The following is a 23068-nucleotide window of genomic DNA, read 5'->3' as shown; positions in this document are numbered from 1 at the left end:
GATTGATTATCCAGTAATCAATCAACTGATAATCAATAATCTTTATTAGCATCTGGCCACCAACTTGACCATATAGATTACAGATGTGTATTATGTAAAGTAGACATTTGTAGCATTAATTTTGTGCATACATAATTATATAAAAATGCAGTCAGCCCGCTGCACGCTCGCTAATGAGCATATCGTGCGAGCGTTATCGTGCGATGGAAACAGCTCGATGAATAATATCCACAAACGAGAAGTTACGAGATCGTGCGAGAATACTGGAAGGGATGACGTAGACTCTATTTTCTCGCGCATGCTCAGTTTTTGAGCAGCCATGTTTGGGTAAGTCGATCTCCAGAAAATTTCCTTTCGAATGATATGAAATGTTGATATATTTCCGCAAAATTTACGGTTTTACAGCATCATGCAATGAAGCCTAATTTTGAGAAGTTTTCGTTCCTAGTTTTGTAACTAAAATTTGTTTTCGTGAACCTGACCCGTTCGAAACTAGAAAAAGATCATTTGATGTCGATATGTGTTCAGCAATGTCTGAAATTGCCAAATCTGTTGTCCAATTTGAGGTTCCTCAACAGGAAATTAGTGAATTCTGCTTCCCAAATTCACGAGAAAATCATGTTTTCACCGGAAATACGTACTCGAAGTTGGGTGAACTGGCGCGAAATGGTCTAAAAATAGTAAAACGCGCGAATGGGCGTAGTGCATACTGATTGTATAGTGTTGTCCCACATATAGATTTTCATGGAGTCTTCAGTGCAATTGTTGGCTCAAAGACCGAAACTATTTCATTTTCTGTTGAATTCCAGTTTCCTCATGTGTTCAGGCATCAAATGGGACTGGGATTATTAGTAATAACGTTTTTAGATTGAATTCCAAATAGGATTTGATCTAGACTTCTATTAAAAGTCAAGATGAGTCAATGCTATTGCGTATTGACCAGTAGCACTGCACTGCATAGGCAGGATTGGAATAGATCTACATGAATAGTCGATACACTCGTAACACACAGAGATGCACACAATCATGCCGATGCGGCTGATCGAAAGTTTGACAGTGGACTCACAATTTGAATTTTTAAATAATTCTTTCTAACATCGGAAAGTTGAAAAAATTGTATTTTAATGCTATGTAGGTGTCATCAATCGTCACGAAAGTACCGATTTTGAGTGAAATCAGTTGAGTGTTGTACAGTGGTGTTTGAAATGTTGAGAATCAATAGCACAGCTTTTAATATACAGCCAGGATAGTAATGCACATATATGTGTGGTCTAGACTCTAGTCAGTCTAGACTTACTTGGCTGCATTAGCCATTATGACCTTGGCTGTGTATTAAAAGCTGTTCTTTTGAATCTCAACATTTCAAACACCACTGTACAAAACTCAACTGATTTCACTTAAAATCGGTACTTTAGTGACAATTGATGACACCTAAATAGCAATAAAAAAAAAAGAAATTCAACTCACCGATGTTAGAAAAATAATTAAAAAATTCAAATCGCATGCCTACCGTCAAACTTGCCGGTCAGCCACATCGTATTCATTGTGTGCATTTGTGTATATTGACTTTTACACAGACACATATTTCCCTAAATAAAAGTTAATGATAATCTGATTTGTGAAATGGGATTCCATGTTTTGCCCAGGGGTAGAGAACTAGTTCTTGCTAGCTTTTTTATTTGTTGAGGAAATCACTCTTGAATGTTTGATTTATTTCTTGTGTTCATTCTGTGTTAATTGTTTTGTTTTTGTTTTTTTGGTTCCAGGCGCTTAGATGTACACAGGCCCTCATAGAAGTTTTGACCCCTAGCCCTCCTCTTCCAATTGACCCCCCCCCCCCTGATCTTGACCTCAAGGATGCATCCTAGAAACAAGGTAAGTTGTGGTTTAATTTATTCTATTCACATGGGAATTTGTTTCCCTAAATAGCAGTCAGTGAAACTATAAAAAAAATACACTTACATGTATGTTCTCCCATAGAATACAGTAGTGATTTCTTACACGATAAGGAAATCTTGATGCATAACTGTTTAATGTCATGTAAATTACTTTGTATATTCAAACAACCTGCGTTGTTCATTCACTGTCTAATGTTGATAATTTTGTTCCAGGTGCGGAGCTGTACACAGTCCTTCCTACAACTTGTAGAAGATCCCGCACAGGCTTCACAACCAGTCATGTGACCCCTAGCCCTCTTCCAACTGATCGCCCCCTTGATCTTGACCTCAAGATGCCACCTGGAAACAAAGTAAGTTGTGATTTCATTTATTGCATTTACATGGAAATTTGTATCCCTAAAGAGCAGTCAGTGAAATTTCTGATTGGTGAAAAAAGTTCATTTATGTTCTCCCATAGGATAATATAGTAATTGCTCTCATTTCCTCTTCTAATACATGATTAGGAAATCTTGATGCATAACTGTTTAATGTCATGTAGATTGCTTTGTATATTAAAACAACCTGCGTTGTTCATTCACTGTCTAATGTTGATAATTTTGTTCCAGGTGCGGAGCTGTACACAGTCCTTCCTACAACTTGTAGAAGATCTCCCATAGGCTTCACAACCAGTCATGTGACCCCTAGCCCTCTTCCAACTGATTGCCCCCTTGATCTTGACCTCAAGATGCCACCTGGAAACAAAGTAAGTTGTGATTTCATTTATTGCATTTACATGGAAATTTGTATCCCTAAAGAGCAGTCAGTGAAATTTCTGATTGGTGAAAAAAGTTCATTTATGTTCTCCCATAGGATAATATAGTAATTGCTCTCATTTCCTCTTCTAATACATGATTAGGAAATCTTGATGCATAACTGTTTAATGTCATGTAGATTGCTTTGTATATTAAAACAACCTGCGTTGTTCATTCACTGTCTAATGTTGATAATTTTGTTCCAGGTGCGGAGCTGTACACAGTCCTTCCTACAACTTGTAGAAGATCTCCCATAGGCTTCACAACCAGTCATGTGACCCCTAGCCCTCTTTCAACTGATTGCCCCCTTGATCTTGACCTCAAGATGCCACCTGGAAACAAAGTAAGTTGTGATTTCATTTATTTTATGTACATGGAAATTATAAAGTGCTTTCTCAAAGTAAATTCAAATTAAACTCATTTTGAATCACATTTTATTGTTTATTCTCGGAAAAAAAACAAGATCCTGTTCATTAAAGTTACCATTTATTCAGTAATTATCTCCTCAATGAATGCTAACCACCATGGTAACATTATGGACTTCACGATAGCATGTTGTTTTGTGAATGTTGACATGACATGGGCGGAGCGAGGGACTGCACAACGGCTCAGCTGTCGACTTCCCTAGAGGGCAACATGGATTTCCCCAAATGGTGTCGTTCTCGAGGGTAGTAGATGGCTGAGCTGTTTTCATGCATCGCAGCATCTCACTCCACCTGAGTGACATTATTAAATAGAAATCTTCTTTCTCAGAACGAATAAGTGAATTCATAAAATAAAAATCTTCATTTTGTTTTCATTACTGGTATATAAACAGTGTTCCTTGGTTGTAATCTAACCAAAGCATTGTGAAAATACAGGAAAATTATTTTTATTTGAACTAATATTATTAATCTTGCTCCTTAACTTATGAATGTCAACCGTTTGTCAAGTAAACTTTTGAAGTTGCAAGATGATCAATTAACGTTTTAATGATATATTAAGTCAGTTTTTCTTTGACTCTTATCTTATTTTCAGATTAAGCATTGTGATTTTATCACCATGAGGGATGAAGTAGAAAATTCAGCCTGTACATCACATCAATCGTTCTTGCTGCTGGGGTGAAGGATAAGTTGGCTCCTTGGCCCCATTTATGTACTATGAAATATAATGCCCTTGTAGCTATCATTACGGAACGTAATACCGATATCTAAATGACAGACTGTATTTGTAGTGGTTGCAGAAAAAAATATGTTAGAAAATTGAAAAACCCAAAAGACACGTAAAAAAGAAAGAATTATTTTATTTCTGGTCCATTATGACCGTTGTGTTGATAAATTATTAAGAGATTGTGAATGCGAATTAGAATAATTCAATGCTGCATTTTCTGAAGAATGCACTTCAATTCCACCTACTATACCTTTATGCATGAAACATAGATTTGAATTGGCACATTTTGAGCAATCTAGAAGTTATCGTTCCTGTTCTGTTTGTGAAGCATTACTGACTTCTGATGACAAAACATATACCTGTAAAGATATTCCTGAAAGTGAATTGAAAAGATTGGGTGATATAAATGAAGACTTTTCAGGAACACAAGGTCACCATATATGTAGACCATGCTACATGTATTGTATAAAGAAAAGTCGTGCTAATAAAATGTCACTTAGAAGTATGGAAAATTCGCATCAGAGCTGTGTGCTTGCATCAGATTCGGACGAAGACTTTTTACTCAAAATTCTAAATGTTAATTTGTATATATGTAGACTGTGTCTTGAGGATGGTTATTTTTATTCATAACTGTTTATGAATATTTTTCTGATCTTGTCTCAAAAAGATGTTGTGATGTGCTACAGAATGACCGTGTAAATGAAAGTCCATTATTTGTAAAGGATAAGATTATATACCAGTTCAGTGAGCTTTTGATTGTACATAGAGATGCTGGTAGGAGGGGAATATCTTTTTACAGTGCAGAGATGTCTCATGATTATGTTATACGTTCATGGCATATTTCAGTTTCTAAATTGAGATCATTACAAATTGACAAGAATAGTGCCCAAGATGTGCCCGATAGACCATCCTTTTCCTCACAGTTTAGTTCACCTTCAGAGGTGAACATGCAGTTCCGAAATGTTGTCAATAACGGAAATGAATTTCTCTGTAAACAGGCGAAACACTTTAGTTGGAATATTTAACTTATCCTTTATCTGTCACTGATTTTAGCTTTGCCGGACAATTTATGTTGCTTCTACCGGTAGTGATCATGTTCACCTTGCAGCCTGTGTTCTTTCAGCATTTCTTTCTTTTGCTAAATATAGAAAACCACTTACCAGTATGTATTCATCACATGTATGAATGCAAACCAGTGTTATGCACAATACTCTTTATCTTATTTAATGCTCCATTTTGTTTGTATTACATAGTATATTCTTTTTTGTTATAATAGTTTATGTTGCACACTTACCGTATTCCTTGTACAGTCTTCTAATATATATTATGGCAGAATGTAGCATGTACATACATGAGCAACTTAAGTTATTCGTGTTATAACATTATTCATTGTAACTTAGGATTTTTGTATTTTCCATGCTTTAGTGCCTTAAACTAGCCAGTACTGTGTGTGTGTCCCAGCTGGACTAGCTTATGAATAATAATATCTGCCAAAACATGTATTTTTTTAACCTTGCCAAGTTGTCTCTTGTATATCCAAAGAGAAATAAAAAAATGAAAACAATTGTTCAAAAGAAACATCCCGTTTGTGTATATGCTTGAACTGTATGACTGATCAGAGGACTGTGTTTCTTTATTGAAGGCGTTACTTTGTTAACGGGAATGTCAACCTCAATCCTTTGCAGGACCAAATTCATGAGTGACTTCAGTTCGCCTTGTAAACAGAATGACTTGAATATTGCTTTGCCCTCCGAATTTCAAAGGTTTGAAGGGAAAATTGCCCCCGTGTATTTTTAACTTATTTATTTGTGTGTAGTGTCAATCACTGCATTGGACACCGACATGTTCACATATCATTTCTTGGGAAGAAAAAAAACAACAATTAAGCAGAGAGATATTGGACTTTACATTCCTGGCGTATAGTCTATAGTATAAAGTGCAATTATGTTTTGCAACTTTGTACTAACAACTGTGAACTTCACCATACCACTAATAACCGTGAATAATAATGGGATTTTTATTTACTTTTTCTTTAGGTGATAAATTCGATGACAATTACATTTTGCTCAAAATCGCCTACCCACACAGCTGAACTCGCTGATTCAGACATCGGTGAAGTCGTATAATTTCGTTACACAAATTTGTATGGGTGGGCGCATACTATTCTTCAAATTGAAATTTCTTGAAACGAACACTAAATTTTCCAAAATCAATCGTATCACTGCCCATAGTTAATCTTAGTAATCGATAAATACCAAGATAATTACATGAAATAGGGTTAAAATGTTGAAATAACGCCATTATTCGTGCCTAGAAAACAAACCGCGAAGTCACAAGTTCGTTCACCTTTGACGAATGGTCGTTCGGTAGGTGATCGGAAATCTTCGTATTCATGTATCTTCTTAATGTGGAACTATTTTTTAAAACCGTGAACTTGACCCGTTCGAATCATCAAATAACCTGATCTTCACACCATACAAAGAATGATGTCTAAACTCTCCAAAAATATAAAGATTGATGAGGTTCCTACTCGTTTTCTACGTTTTTTATGCATTCACTTTCATCATAAACTCGATGAAAATACGGAAAAAGTAAGCATGTATTTGACAGGAAATATTTCATAAGGTAATGGAGTTCAGTTTATTTCTAATTCAGATTAATGAAAGAGCAGTTTCTTGTCTTCAATTTGACATATCGTTCATGCTAAATGATTAGCAAGAAACCATTTTGTGTAGGTGGAAACAAGTCGGTGTTTTCAAGCTCGTGTGACCGCTGGGCTTGCATACGAGTACGATAAATACGGGCGGTTTTCGTGCAGCGGCGTACTGACTGAATGTATACACTTTGTTTCCTGGTTAGTAATTACATATATCAATATATCTAATTTTAAGTCTTAAATTAGATAAAAAATATGATCAGACATATATGATGTATTTGTCAATGATTGACTAAGAAAATATAAATCACAACATTGATGTGCATTGTCACATTTGCTTGACAGATCATGATAACAAAAATTCTGTGAAAATAAGCAAATTAATCATGAATATGCATAAGATACATTGAACTGTTTTTTTCAACTGGTAATTCAACTGGTATTCTACTGGTTTTTAACTGGTAAATCAACTGGTAATCATTTACTGGTTTTCAACTGGTAAATCATCTGGTAACCATCTACTGGATTTCAACTGGTAAATCAACTGGTAATCACCTACTGGTTTTCAACTGGTAAATCAACTGGTAATCATCTACTGGCTTTCAACTAGTAAAGCAACTGGTAAATCAAATGGTCTCAGATGTCAATTGGTATTTCTTCTGGTACCAGTTGAGACCAATTGAAACCAGTTGAAACCAGTTCAAACCACTAGATACCAGTTGGAACTGAATCCTTACTGGTTTCAAATGGTATAAAATGGAATTTCGACATGGGCGGGCCATTAACCTTAATAGGCTGGGTGGATTATGGCCCACCCTCCGCGATTTTTCTGATTGTACGGGAACGCATACGGATGGTGCCCCTCCGCTCGCTGACTTTTTCTTTCGAGTCTTGCGCATCTTTAAAAAAAAAAAAAAATGGTGAAAATCAGACAAAGTCACGTGACCTTTTGTCTATTTGCATGTCAGCCCGAAAATCGCTACTTTTTCATGATTCGAGTACAAAACATATGGAAATGTCTTTTTTTCCTTAAAAGAGGTGAATTTTATGACCTAATTTGCATAAATAACCATAAATATGCAATTGAGTAAATTTTTCAAAAATTTAATTTACCATAGTATTCTTTACACTGCACTTGACATGCGTGCACATTTTCGCGGCGATCGGCCGTTTCACGGCCGAGATCTTAGGGGGAGGGGGGCATAATGCCCCCCTGGCCATATTAAGACCTCAGATTGCCCGGCCTTTTTAGGGTCAAGGCCAGCCAACTAATAAGCACACAGGACGAACATCGAATTAATAACACATGATGGCACCGACTTGACACTCACACCCAGTATTCTCACCCACAGACCCTTTCGAGATATGCGAAGTGGATTTATCTGCAGAAGATAGTTTTCCTGTATTTATTGAGTGAAATAAATCAGAATCTTGTTCTTCTCTTAATCAAGTTCTGCGAATGGCCAAGCAAAAAACTCTTATCTTCTTATACTAAAAAAAGGGAAGAAAACATACAATTTCTAATTTAATTGTTGTATATTGTGTTCATTCACTGAATTTATTTACCCAAAATTAAAAATCTTTTTCGTACATAACATAGGAGCAAAGCATTTTTTTAAGTCCAAGTTTATACAAACTGAAATATAATGATAACAAACATGTTATCATTTAATAAACGAACTTAAATACAACACAATATACTTTTCATAATATAACAATGTATCTATAGCACAATTACATTATATGAAAAAATTACTGCAGTATACATACCCCAAACTAGATCGAGCATTGATTATTTTTTTCCAGAATAAAACTGAATATTCTTAGAATTTCGAAGTTCATACATCTCAACATAAAATAATTGAAATTATGAGTTTTTCCTGTATATAAACACACAATCTGCCCCAAACCCTTTCCCTCTATCCCCTCTTTTCTAACTCCTTTGACTTAACCCCCCCCCCTCATTTTCTCAGATGAAGGGGGGAAATCAATTTGCATGAATGCCAAATTCTTTTCCTCCGATTCATCTTCTTTGAAACTGAACTTTCGTCCACGGTTATGAATGAACTTTGTTCTCTTATCATGAAAATCATATATAATTAAAAAATAATTTACCAAATGCTCCTTTCCTTGATCAAGTACCGGTAATGTTATCCCCCAAAATATCTGTTCTCATAATTATTTTCTCTTCTTTTATTATGCGCATTATGGATCGATTACATAACACAGCAGATGTAGTTAAGTTACAGCTGTAAGTGGAACAACATTTATAAAACTTGTTATCAATAATAAATTACAATAGTTCTTACAATCATGTTACATTTGATTAATTTAAGCAAATTTTTTAAATAGAATTTTAGCAATCGTTATTGATATCAAGCTTAATGAAACAGAGCTTGAGTTGGAACACACACATTCGCCGGAAAAACGTACATAAATATGTGTTGTACTATTAATATCGAAACATGTTTAGTTTGAGACTAGCGGTAACGTGTATGCATAAAACCGCCCTCGCACATGTACCTGCTGGACATGTATGAGGGAATTTCGGAACAGCATAGAGTAATCACAAAGACCGAGGACACTTCTTTGTCAACTTAGAATTTTTCACGTTTACTTTGCATACATATCATTTTTCCACGTTTACTTTGCATGCATAGCGTCTTTTTACGTTTACTTTGCATGCAAACGTCTTTTTACGTTTACTTTGCATGCACACGCCTTTTTACGTTTACTTTGCATGCAAACGCCTTTTTACGTTTACTTTGCATGCAAACGCCTTTTTACGTTTACTTTGCATGCAAACGCCTTTTTACGTTTACTTTGCATGCAAACGCCTTTTTACGTTTACTTTGCATGCAAACGCCTTTTTACGTTTACTTTGCATGCAAACGTCTTTTTACGTTTACTTTGCATGCAAACGCCTTTTTACGTTTACTTTGCATGCAAACGTCTTTTCACGTTTACTTTGCATGCAAACGCCTTTTCACGTTTACTTTGCATGCAAACGCCTTTTTACGTTTACTTTGCATGCAAACGCCTTTTTACGTTTACTTTGCATGCAAACGCCTTTTTACGTTTACTTTGCATGCAAACGCCTTTTCACGTTGACTTTGCATGCAAACGCCTTTTCACGTTGACTTTGCATGCAAACATTTTTTCACGTTTACTTTGCATGCATAGCGTCTTTTTACGTTTACTTTGCATGCAAACGCCTTTTTACGTTTACTTTGCATGCAAACGTCTTTTTACGTTTACTTTGCATGCAAACGCCTTTTTACGTTTACTTTGCATGCAAACGTCTTTTAACGTTTACTTTGCATGCAAACGCCTTTTTACGTTTACTTTGCATGCAAACGTCTTTTAACGTTTACTTTGCATGCATAACATCTTTTCACGTTTACTTTGCATGCAAAGGTCTTTTTACGTTTACTTTGCATGCATAACATTTTGTGACGTTTACTTTGCACGCATAACACATTGTCACGTTTACTTTGCATGCATACAATTTGTCACGTAAACTTTGCATGCATACAATTTTTCACGTTTACTTTTCACGCAGATTTTTTTTTAGCGTTCACTTTTTACGTAGATTTTTTTGTTCGTTCATTTTCCACGTAATTTATTTTTAGTGTGGGAAAACATGGAATGCAAGTTTACTACCCCATCGATTCTGGCCATTTGACTTTACACGGTATTTATAGTAGTCGTGATTTGAACTGTACTTCACTTGCTTTTAAACCTTTATCAAGAAGAGTCATCTACATCATCTTTTGGAACCACATTGATTTCATTATTCCTCGCTGCATTCAATATGTATGTATTTTGATTACTTTGATGCGTTTTTTCTTATTAAAGTATAAAGTATAAAACAGGTTGACACTGAAATCCAGTGGCGGATCCAGGGGAGCCTAAGGCCCCCCCCCCCCCCCCTGGGGAAAAAAAAAAGGGGGGAAAAAAAGGGGGGAAAAAAGAAGGAAAAACAGAAGGAAAACAAAAAAAAGGAACAAAAAAGAAGGGAAAAAAGGAGGAGAAAAGAGAGAGATAGAGAAAGAGAGAAGGAAAAGAAGGGAACGAGGAGAGAAAGGGAAAGAAAGAAGAGGAAGAAGAAAATAAAAGGGGGAAGAAGGAGATCGGGAGTGGGGCGATCACCTACTAGTTTTCAACTTGTGATCATCTGCTGGTTTTCAACTGGTAAATCAACTGGTCTCAGATGTCAACTGGTATTTTTTACTGGTACCAGTTAAGACCAGTTGAGACCAGTTGAAACCAGTTGAAACCAGTAGATACCAGTTGGAACTGAATCCTTACTGGTTTCAACTGGTATCAACTGGAATTTCGACATGGACGGGCCATTAACCCTAATAAGCTGGGGGGGGGGGGGCATTATGGCCCACCCTCCGCGATTTTTCTGATTGTTCGGGAACGCATACGGATGGTGCCCCTCCGCTCGCTGACTTTTTCTTTCGAGTCTTGCGCATCTTTTAAAATATATTTTTGTTGAAAATCAGACAAAGTCACGTGACCTTTTGTCTTTACGTGTCAGCCCGAAAATCGCTACATTTTCGTGATTTGAGTACAAAACATATGCAAATGTCATTTTTTCCTTAAAAGACGGGAATTTTATGACCTTATTTGCATAAATGACCATAAATATGCAAATGAGTGAATTTTTCAAAAATTAAATTTACCATAGTATTCTATACACTGCACTTGACATGCGTGCACATTTTCCCGGCGATCGGCCGTTTTACGGCCGAGATCTTAGGGGGAAGGGGCATAATGCCCCCCTGGCCGTATTAAGACCTCAAATAGCCCGGCCTTTTTAGGGTGAAGGCCTAGTCTTGTGAGATCCAGTGAAGATCCAGGGGGGCCTAAGGCCCCCCCCCCCCCCCCCGGGAAAAAAAGAAAAAAATGAAGGGAAAAAAAAGGAAAACAAAAAGAAGGAAAAACAGAAGGAAAACAAAAAGAAGGAACAAAAAAGAAGGAAATAAAAGGAGGACAAAAGAGAGAGAGAGAGAGAGAGAGAAGGAAAAGAAGGGAACGAGGAGAGAAAGGGAAAGAAAGAAGAGGAAGAAGAAAATAAAAGGGGGAAGAAGGAGATCGGGGGTGGGGCGATCACCTACTGGTTTTCAACTTGTGATCATCTGCTGGTTTTCAACTGGTAAATCAACTTGTAATCATCTATTGGTTTTCAACTAGTAAAGCAACTGGTAAATCAACTGGTCTCAGATGTCAACTGGTATTTCTACTGGTACCAGTTGAGACCAGTTGAAACCAGTTCAAAACAGTAGATACCAGTTGGAACTGAAACCTTACTGGTTTCAACTGGTATCAACTGGAATTTCGACATAAGCTGGGGGGGGGGGAGTATGGCCCACCCTCCGCGATTTTTCTGATTGTTCGGGAACGCATACGGATGGTGCCCCTCCGCTCGCTGACTTTTTCTTTCGAGTCTTGCGCATCTTTTAAAATATATTTTTGTTGAAAATCAGACAAAGTCACGTGACCTTTTGTCTTTGCATGTCAGCCCGAAAATCGCTACTTTTTCGTGATTTGAGTACAAAACATATGGAAATGTCATTTTTTCCTTAAAAGACGGGAATTTTATGACCTTATTTGCATAAATGACCATAAATATGCAAATGAGTAAATTTTTCAAAAATTAAATTTACCATAGTATTCTATACACTGCACTTGACATGCGTGCAAATTTTCCCGGCGATCGGCCGTTTCACGGCCGAGATCTTAGGGGGGAGGGGGGCATAATGCCCCCCTGGCCGTACACTGTTAGAAAAAAATTAAATTTTAAACAACCCCGAGTTAACCGGTGAATCGCTCAACTGTTGTTTAAAAATTAAACAAATTAAGGTTGTTTACATTTTGAACACTTAGTTGTTTAAAAATTAGGAAACCTTTTAAACAACAGTTGTTTAGTAATAAAATTGCACAACTCGGTTGTTTAAAGCAAGTTGTTTAAATTTTAAACAATAATGTTTAAATTACTAAGCAACTGTTGTTTATTCAGTATTACTGCACAACTGGGTTGTTTAAAAGGAGTTGCTTCAATTTTAAACAGAACTGTTTAATGGTTATTATCTGGTTGTTTGAATTTGTGAAATGACCTACTGGAACCACTCCTGCAATAATCACAACGACTTATACACTGTAACATGCAGAGCTTGTTGCCAATTTACTTCAACATTTGTTCATCATATTCATGGCAGTGACAGACAACATTATTATGTGTCTCTATAACTTCACCTAAACCCCATCGGCGAAGCCGAGAAGAACCAAGTCGTCGCCTTGCCCCGTGTTCCGCCATTTTCGTCTGCACTGCACACTAGCACTGCATGCTTGCATGCATGTATTATGTACGTACTTTTTGCATATCGCGTATCGCATGTGTGTGCGCAAATTGCAGTCGCGTATCGAGAAAATATCAACGACGCCCCCGGGACTTTTTAAACAACTCTGTTTAATTAAATCTTTTTGTTTTTTAATACATAGTTGTTTAAGCCAATCGAGCACTGATTTTTCCATTTTGAACAACGTTGTTTACTTTTTTAAACAACATTCTTTGAAACAAAGATATTTTAAACACCGTTCTAACAGTGTATTAAGACCTCAAATAGCCCGGCCTTTTTAGGGTGAAGGCCGTCCAACTAATAAACACACAGGACGAACATCGAATTGATAACAAATAATGGCGTCGACTTGACACTCACACCCAGTATTCTCACCCACAGACCCTTTCGAGATATGCGAAGGGGATTTATCTGCAGAAGATAGTTTTCCTGTATTTATTGAGTAAAATAAATCAGAATCTTGTTCTTCTCTTATTCAAGTTCTGCGAATGGCCAAGCAAAAATCAACTCTTATCTTCCTATACTAAAAAGGGGGAAGAAAACAAACAATTTCCAAATGTATTGTTGTATTTTGTGTTCATTCACTGAATTTATTTACCCAAAACTCAAAATCTTTTTCGTACATAAGTAGGAGCAAAGCATTTTTTTAAGTCCAAGTTTATACAAACTGAAATATAATGATAACAAACATGTTATCACTTGATAAACGAACTTAAATACAACACAATTTATTTTTCATAATATCACAATGTATCTATAGCACAATTACATTATATGAAAAAATTACTGCAGTATACAGTTATCTCATCCCCCAAACTAGAACAAGCATTGATTATTTTTTCCAGAATAAAACTGAATATTCTTAGAATTTCGATGTTCATATATCTCAACATAAAATAATTGAAATTATGAGTTTTTCCTGTATCAAAACACACAATCTGCCCCAAACCCTTTCCCTCTATCCCCTCTTTTCTAACTCATTGGACTTAACCCCCCCCCCCTCATTTTCTCAGATGAAGGGGGGAAATCAATTTGCATGAATGCCAAATTCTTTTCCTCCGATTCATCTTCTTTGAAACTGAACTTTCGTCCACGGTTATGAATGAACTTTGTTCTCTTATCATGAAAATCATATATAATTAAAAAATAATTTACCAAATGCTCCTTTCCTTGATCAAGTACCGGTAATGTTAGCCCCCAAAATATCTGTTCTCATAATTATTTTCTCTTCTTTTATTATGCGCATTATGGATCGATTACATAACACAGCAGATGTAGTTAAGTGGCAGCTGTAAGTGGAACAACATTTATAAAACTTGTTATCAATAATAAATTACAATAGTTCTTACAATCATGTTACATTTGATTAATTTAAGCAAATTTGTTAAATAGAATTTTAGCAATCGTTATTGATATCAAACACAGAGCTTGAGTTGGAACACACACATTCGCCGGAAAAATGTACATAAATATGTGTTGTACTATTAATATCGAAACATGTTTAGTTTGAGACTAGTGGTTAGGTGTATGCATAAAACCGCCCTCGCATTAGTACCTGCTGGACATGTATGAGGGAATTTCGGAACAGCATAGAGTAATCACAAAGACCGAGGACACTTCTTTGTCAACTTAGAATTTTTCACGTTTACTTTGCATACATATCATTTTTCCATGTTTACTTTGCATGCATAGCGTCTTTTTACGTTTACTTTGCATGCAAACGCCTTTTTACGTTTACTTTGCATGCAAACGTCTTTTTACGTTTACTTTGCATGCAAACGCCTTTTAAGTTGACTTTGCATGCAAACGCCTTTTTACGTTTACTTTGCATGCAAACGCCTTTTTACGTTTACTTTGCATGCAAACGCCTTTTTACGTTTACTTTGCATGCAAACGCCTTTTTACGTTTACTTTGCATGCAAACGCCTTTTTACCTTTACTTTGCATGCAAACGCCTTTTTACGTTTACTTTGCATGCAAACGTCTTTTCACGTTTACTTTGCATGCATAACACTTTTTACATTTACTTTGCATGCAAACGCCTTTTCACGTTGACTTTGCATGCAAACGTCTTTTCACGTTTACTTTGCATGCAAACACCTTTTTACGTTTACTTTGCATGCAAACGCCTTTTTACGTTTACTTTGCATGCATAACGTCTCTTCACATTGACTTTGCATGCATCACACTTTTTACGTTTACTTTGCATGCATAACGTCTCTTCACATTGACTTTGCACGCATCACACTTTTTACGTTTACTTTGCATGCATAACGTCTCTTCACATTGACCTTGCACGCATCACACTTTTTACGTTTACTTTGCATGCATACCGATCAGTGTACTTTTACGCAAGAGTGCACTTGAGCGCTCTCTCTTCGTGAAAGCGGTTGTTTAGTGCTACGTTCTTTCATATGCGCTTTTAGGGCTAAAAGTTTTCCATATGATCACACTTTTTACGTTTACTTTGCATGCATAACGTCTCTTCACGTTGACTTTGCATGCATCACACTTTTTACGTTTACTTTGCATGCATAACGTCTCTTCACATTGACTTTGCACGCATCACACTTTTTACGTTTACTTTGCATGCATAACGTCTCTTCACATTGACTTTGCATGCATCACACTTTTTACGTTTACTTTGCATGCATAACGTCTCTTCACATTGACTTTGCATGCATCACACTTTTTACGTTTACTTTGCATGCATAACGTCTCTTCACATTGACTTTGCATGCATCACACTTTTTACGTTTACTTTGCATGCATAACGTCTCTTCACATTGACTTTGCACGCATCACACTTTTTACGTTTACTTTGCATGCATAACGTCTCTTCACATTGACTTTGCATGCATCACACTTTTTACGTTTACTTTGCATGCATAACGTCTCTTCATATTGACTTTGCATGCATCACACTTTTTACGTTTACTTTGCATGCATAACGTCTCTTCACATTGACCTTGCACGCATCACACTTTTTACGTTTACTTTGCATGCATACCGATCAGTGTACTTTCACGCAAGAGTGCACTTGAGCGCTCTCTCTTCGTGAAAGCGGTTGTTTAGTGCTGTGTTCTTTTATGCGCGTTTAGGGCTAAAAGTTTTCCATATGATCACACTTTTTACGTTTACTTTGCATGCATAACGTCTCTTCACGTTGACTTTGCATGCATCACACTTTTTACGTTTACTTTGCATGCATAACGTCTCTTCACGTTGACTTTGCATGCATCACACTTTTTACGTTTACTTTGCATGCATAACCCCTGATAGCAGAGACTGGTAAATATCACGTCATATTTACGTCTTGTACTACGTCTTTAAGACGACATAATACGACGTCAAAAAGACATGATTTTGCACCCGCGCACGTCGTCATGAGGACGTCATATTTTGACGTGATTTTTACGTCTTATTAGTCAAAGAAAGACGTCTTTAAGACGTCAACTTGTACCTTAGGAAGACGTCGTATGGACGTCATATTTACGTCTTACTAGTCAAAGAAAGACGTCTTTAAGACGTCAACTTGTACCATAGGAAGACGTCATATGAACGTCATATTTACGTCTTTTAGTTAAAGAAAGACGTCTTTAAGACGACATAACACGACGTCAAAAAGACATGATTTTGCACCCGCGCACGTCGTCATGAGGACGTCATATTTTGACGTGATTTTTACGTCTTATTAGTCAAAGAAAGACGTCTTTAAGACGTCAACTTGTACCTTAGGAAGACGTCGTATGGACGTCATATTTACGTCTTACTAGTCAAAGAAAGACGTCTTTAAGACGTCAACTTGTACCATGGGAAGACGTCATATGAACGTCATATTTACGTCTTTTAGTTAAAGAAAGACGTCTTTAAGACGACATAACACGACGTCAAAAAGACATGATTTTGCACCCGCGCACGTCGTCATGAGGACGTCATATTTTGACGTGATTTTTACGTCTTATAAGTTAAAGAAAGACGTCTTTAAGACGTCAACTTGTACCATAGAAAGACGTCGTATGGACGTCATATTTACATCTTTTGGTCAAAGAAAGACGTCTTTAAGACGTCACCTTGTACTACAGAAAGACATCGTATGGACGTCATATTTTGTCGTGATTTTAACGTCTTATTAGTCAAAGAAAGACATCTTTAAGACGTCAACTTGTACCATGGAAGACGTCGTATGGACGTCATATTTTTTTCTGGTCTTATTGGTCCAAGAAAGACGTCTTTAAGACGTCAACTTTTACCCAAGAAAGACGTCCTACAGACGTCGTGTATACGTTGTATGGACATCAAATTTTGACGTGATATTTACATCTTACTGGTCATTTCGATGTACCTTTTATCCTTACATGATCTTTACGTCTTTTGTGTCCTCTAAATGACATCTATATGACCACCTGATGAAGGAAGAAAGTGTAAAAGTCACTTCATGAATACATTCTGAACATTCACACAGTAAAAATAGAGCAACAGATATTGCATCACATAATATATACACATGCCAGACAGAAAGTAATTTTCATATTTTTAATGTTCATTTATATGGTATGAAAATGGATAATAAAAATATAGAATACTTATGTTTATACCTTCTTCTATCTAACTTGTCTTCTATAAATACAAAATCTTTCCATCACCATCCTGAAACTTCTTCCAAAACATGCTGTATAAATACCTAGTGTATTTCTGTCAGTCTCATAATTGATTTTAAGAAAGTTAACAGGCCATCACAAAGATATTTGTTTCGTTATAAATTGTGCTATTTCATTTCAAATTTAATTCAGTTACAAGAAACTATGATATATATTGGCTTAACTTATAAGTCTTGCGGTTGTGAGAAGCAGGTTAGCAGCATAGAGACTAGGTAAAGCTACACTGATACCCGCAGTTGTTTAGTAGACAAGAAAACATCAGACTGGGAAGTTCCTCATATTCAGCAAAACAGCATAGTGGAAAGCTGGGCATTCATCAGTGCAGCTCTATTTCTTCTCCATGCTGCAACACTGCTCCTCACAACCCCAATACTTTAATGCAGATAAAGACTATAACATAAAACAAAAGGTTGTTGGAAACAATTCCTGAGCATGAAAGATCAATACTTGTTACATACAAGGGGAATATCTAAGTTTATGGCAAGAATTCAGTATAAAGTATAAAACTATACAATCTAAATCACACACAAGAGAAAAATGGCACAAATGATAAACACATGGCTTAGCTAAGTTATTTCTTACACTCAAAAGGAACAAGTTGGCAGCAAGGGGAACAGGGACAGCTTCACTGATACCTGCAGAGTTTTCTGATGATGGTTGCTTGCCCGTTGAAACCACGATGTTCACATTTGGCGATACAGCATATTAGAAAACTGTGCAGATATCAGCTCAACTGTACCTATTTTCTGTGCTAGAAACCTGCTTCTTACTGGCACATGACTTAAATACAAGAAAAGGCATTAGTGGCAACATTCATATTTTATAAATATCATCCAAAAAAAAATTGTTGCAAATACAGAAGCTGAAGTTCAAGTATAAAAATACAATTTCTATCAGATAACATTCCCGCCAGTACGAGTGGCTTTGTTGGGCAATTCCAAGGTGACTGTGCAATAATTATTCAGAAGATATTTCCAAGTTTAAGATAAAATAGCAAACATGCTGAACAAGTTTAGCACAAAGAGATACATTCTATTGCTAATGTCACAACATTCATTTGGCACGTTTGAAACTCCTGGGGGGAGTTTCACAAAATATTAATTTAACTTAAATTTTAACAGCGAATTCAATAAAGGTAAGCCATATAGTGCTCTCAAAATCACAGATACAATCCAAGAATTTTATACTTTTAACTACCAAAAAATTCTCAAACCACAAAGATATTTATGGTTTTCTTTGAAGGCGCCACTGTGTGTCACTCTTTAACACTTCATTCTCCCAATAAATTTTTGAATTTTCCCCCAACCGTTTTTCCATGAAAATAAGATATAAAACAGGCCTTTAAAAATCTAAGGTATTAGATCCAATTCTTTTCTTTGTGATGATTTACATTCACCTAAAATTTAATTAAATTATAATAATATAGTTGGAAGAATTAAGGAATCGATCAGATCAGTTGTTCCCAATTTTTATCATCAATAATGGTCTTTTTTCACTCAAACTTTCAGATTATCTTTAAGTGTACATATAGCATTGAAGTCAATACCTTAGCACAATTGTCTCTCATCTGAACAATTTTACCACGTCCCGTTAAGGCTTGCTCAGATATGATGCTGCAAAACAGTCAAAATCGCAGAGTTTTTTAAATGCTGACATAGAGTTCAATACGCTTTACATAGTGTATATTATTAAAAAGAGCTCACTGAATTTGCGCAGTCCAAAACATACAAAGACACGCACCGGTAGGTCCTTTGTTGCCATTCACTTTACACATAAAACCAAACTGCATCATTTTTGAAATTTGTTGGAGGTTCACGTGCCGTACCTGAACAAGTCTTAATTGCTTAATAATGGATTCGATTTGTATTGCATTTACCTCACTCAATTTTTCTCTATTACCAACTTACAATGTATATATAATTTGCAACATGTTTTAAGAACTGATATGAAGTGGATGGGGTGGGGGGAGGGGGGTGAGCATGAGACATTATGAAACAGGTCAACTTCATGAATAGTAATTACAAATATCCTCAAAATACTGGAATCTTTTAGACTTTTACCCAAATCGTTATTATGTCAGTTCGTAAATCCTGTAATTCATTAAAATTGCAAGTAACATGACTGGAAATTTCAGTTCTACAGCTTATCCATTCAGGTTTGTGGCTACACCTCACCCCTCCCCCTCCCCCTCCCCCAATCTCTCTCTATAAAGTATAATGAAGTGAAAAAATAACCTTTCTCTAGCAGTAAAGCTATCGGGTGAGTGTAGATCAAATTTTGCGAAATATTCCACTTCAGCTTGGACTTGTGGGTTAGCTTTTGGGTGGAATCTCCTGCATTATGCACTGTTTTCAGATCCAAGGAACATAGACGCAAGGAATTCTAATGCATGAATAAAGCAAAAAGAAAGGAATACAATTTAAGAAAAACTTTCATATATTTTAAAACTGGAACGTAAATAATTAATTCTGTCAGAAAAGTACTGCTTGGTAAGATTTATCAGAAATAATTTCTTATTGCTCACAAACATAAAGTCAACACACCTTTGGGTTTTAAACATTTGTGGGCAATGCAAAACGTGATTCAGGATTTTGTTTGGTTAATTATCAATACAATTCTAGTTTCAGGGATGCCAGTTAGAATTGATCAGAGGACCTGAAAAATCACCTAGAATGAGCTAGCTTGTACACAAAAAACCTAAACTATGGTATGAAAATAACTCCTCAGGGCCTGAATTCAGGCTATTGCCTGAAAACTGGCATTCCTGTAGTTTGCTGATGAGGGTAGAATGAAAGCTCCTTGACCTATGCTGAAGGGTAAAAAAACACTGTTTGAAACTCACATAATATTGTCGGTTATTGCAACATACCTGCAGGTTTTAGTGATCTAAAATTAATTGAATTATAAATATATTTGAAACTTAGGACAAATAACTGAAATAAGCCTTTCAAATGAAATGAACCATTATGTAGTGTCTAATTCGTCAGTGTCTCAGTGATCATGCACAATATGACAAATAAATGTACAGAAATAATACAAGTACATGTACACATTTACCGATAATGGCTTCACCTGTTTCAAGAGGCTGCTGATCCTTAGGGAAGTAGGGAACATCCACAAGGTTGAGAGAAAGTAGCATTTTCTGCATGGTTTCACATCAATATACTGAGGCCACAATGTGCTTTGAATCCACTTCTTTGACGAAAGATGTTAAAAAAAGATGCCTACAAATAAATGAGAAAATGAATAAAGTTAAAACAAAATGAAAGGTTGATAATGTATGCATGTGCAACACAAATACTACAAGCTTCTTTGAACAGCCTGTGGGGAAAGAATTTTGTTTACCATTTACAGGTCTAACCGATTATTTCCAAATAAGATTTCTGTATACGGTAGCCTATAAGCTAAATTTGCTGTCTAAAGACTGTAGAAACAAATTGTTTAAGGTTACATGTTTGTGACACAAGTCACTGCTTTATTCCTCTACGTATCGACACGCAATGTTCAATTTTCAAACATCTGGGCCTGGGCCGGTACTATAGTACACTTTCTCACAGGTTTCACTGTAAACCGCTGCACATTACAAGTGCATACCGATGGTGGTTGCGGGCGGGTGCACGCCTCTGTGAAGTTATGTACCGTACAATGAGGAGGTAGATCACTTCACACAGACTTACGTGCCCCCGCAACCCTCCATCTGTATGCACTTGTATTGTGCAGCGGTTTGCCGTGCAACCTGTCAGAAAGTGTATACTACAATCAACGTTTTTCCCGAAAAATACTCCCCCCAAAATAAGAAAAATTGACCAGAAACAGGTTAGAAACATAACTAAATCATGACCGGCATTATTTGAACATTTCATGAATATTTGCTTGATTTGGGGTAGGCCGATCTAGACCTATGTTTTAGATTTTTAGGACTCTCACCGACCACGCCATGGGTCACTGGTCAAAAAGTCTGGATATGATTCTGAACTAGTAGTAGATCTACAGTATTGCTTGGAATAAAGGAGTGACTGCATGTATTATCCATCTTAGGTGTGACTTAGCAGTAGACCTACCTAGTGCCAAAACTTTCATCAGTTTGCTTCTCTTATTTTTCTGCTTTCTTTCAGTTTTAGAGCAGTTGTATATTCGAGTTAGATTTCCCTTTAAAGCCATGCAGCCCATGTGTAGGCAAATGAGTAAACTTTTTTGCTTTAAATAATGCCCCATGCCATGCATCCCATCAATCAAAACCCTACATAAAAATACATAGGCCTATATGGGATCATACATTTCGAATCTAGTCAGCAAATGTTGAAAGTCCGAGCTCACTATCACTGACATAAGATCATGCATAATACAGTAACAAAGAGTCTACATATCAACTTTTCAGAATAAAAAACAGTAACTATAGATTTATGTACTTTTCGTAAATAAATTAGGTAATTCTAGGACTTACCCATACTGTAAATTTGCAGGAGAAAACGAGAGTATTCAGGATGATACTTCTTGCAACGGCTTTTTCACTCTGAATTCAAATACATTACATACACATAGTGCAATGCAATGCATTGTAGTCCTACGCATTGCCTTGAGTGCTGAATGTACCTGTACACACACGTACGTACACATTCCCGTTTGAAATAGCAAACTAGATGCGAGCATGTATAGTCTTGATCCATATTGCAGACCTTGGTGTGAAATTGGTCCACTATTAATGACTAATGACATTTGAGGGGGGGGGGGGCGGGGGGGGGGGGGGGGTTCCCTATTTTTAATTCTGATAATTGCCCTATTTACTTTGACTTATGCTCATATTAGATGTTGTAGTCTTAACCCAATTATTATCTTGAAAAAAAAAGTTATTAGAGACGTCACTATGACGTCGTTATAACGTCGTCCTTACGACAATAAAATATCTTGGAAAAATAGTCTTTAAAAGAGGTCATAATGACGTCGTAATGACATTGTCAATACGACAAAAAATATATTGGAAAAAATAGTCTTTTAAAGACGTCGTAATGACGTCGTCGATACGACAACAATTATCTTGGAATAAATAGTCTTTAAAAGAAGTCATAATGACGTCGTAATGACGTCGTCAATACGACAACAAATAGCTTGGAAAAAATAGTAATTTAAAGACGTCATGATGACGTCGTTATCACGTCGTCAATACGACAACATTACATTGGAAATAAAATAGTCTTTTAAAGACGTCAAAATGACGTCGTCGATACGACAAAAATTAGCTTGGAAAAATTAGTACTTTAGAGACGTCATAATGACGTCGTTATCACGTCGTCAATACGACAACATTACATTGGAAAAAATAGTCTTTTAAAGACGTCATAATGACGTCGTCGATACGACAAAAATTAGCTTGGAAAAATAGTCTTTTACAGACGTCATAATGACGTCGTTATCACGTCGTCAATACGACGACATTACATTGAAAAAATTAGTCTTTTAAAGACGTCATAATGACGTCGTCGATACGACAAAAATTAGCTTGGAAAAAATAGTATTTTAAAGACGTCATAATGACGTCGTTATCACG

At 36.3% G+C, this 23068-nt stretch overlaps 2 long non-coding RNA genes across 4 annotated transcripts; one reads left to right on the top strand and one right to left on the bottom strand.

Annotated features, from left to right (window-relative positions):
- The first annotated feature begins 1771 nt into the window (after window positions 1-1771).
- Window positions 1772-3009, top strand: LOC115927549. The gene is made up of 4 exons (XR_004065728.1): window positions 1772-1875; window positions 2112-2248; window positions 2504-2640; window positions 2896-3009. It is a non-coding gene; the product is annotated as an uncharacterized LOC115927549 (long non-coding RNA).
- Window positions 3010-17068: 14059 nt separating this feature from the next.
- Window positions 17069-22067, bottom strand: LOC115927545. 3 transcript variants are annotated; one of them, XR_004065724.1, is made up of 4 exons: window positions 21968-22067; window positions 20596-20747; window positions 19758-19905; window positions 17069-17268 (listed from the first exon to the last, which is right to left on the bottom strand). It is a non-coding gene; the product is annotated as an uncharacterized LOC115927545 (long non-coding RNA). The 3 variants fall into 3 exon arrangements; XR_004065723.1 differs by lacking the exon at window positions 17069-17268 and having other exon boundaries at window positions 19282-19905; window positions 20581-20747; XR_004065719.1 differs by lacking the exon at window positions 17069-17268 and having other exon boundaries at window positions 19282-19905.
- Between the last annotated feature and the right edge of the window lie 1001 nt (window positions 22068-23068).

Source organism: Strongylocentrotus purpuratus, unplaced genomic scaffold (assembly GCF_000002235.5).
Source record: "Strongylocentrotus purpuratus isolate Spur 01 unplaced genomic scaffold, Spur_5.0 spur5_contig_849, whole genome shotgun sequence".
NCBI lineage: Eukaryota > Metazoa > Echinodermata > Echinoidea > Camarodonta > Strongylocentrotidae > Strongylocentrotus > Strongylocentrotus purpuratus.
The sequence above is the reverse complement of the archived record's forward strand: the minus strand, read 5'-3'. Positions and strand labels throughout refer to the sequence as shown.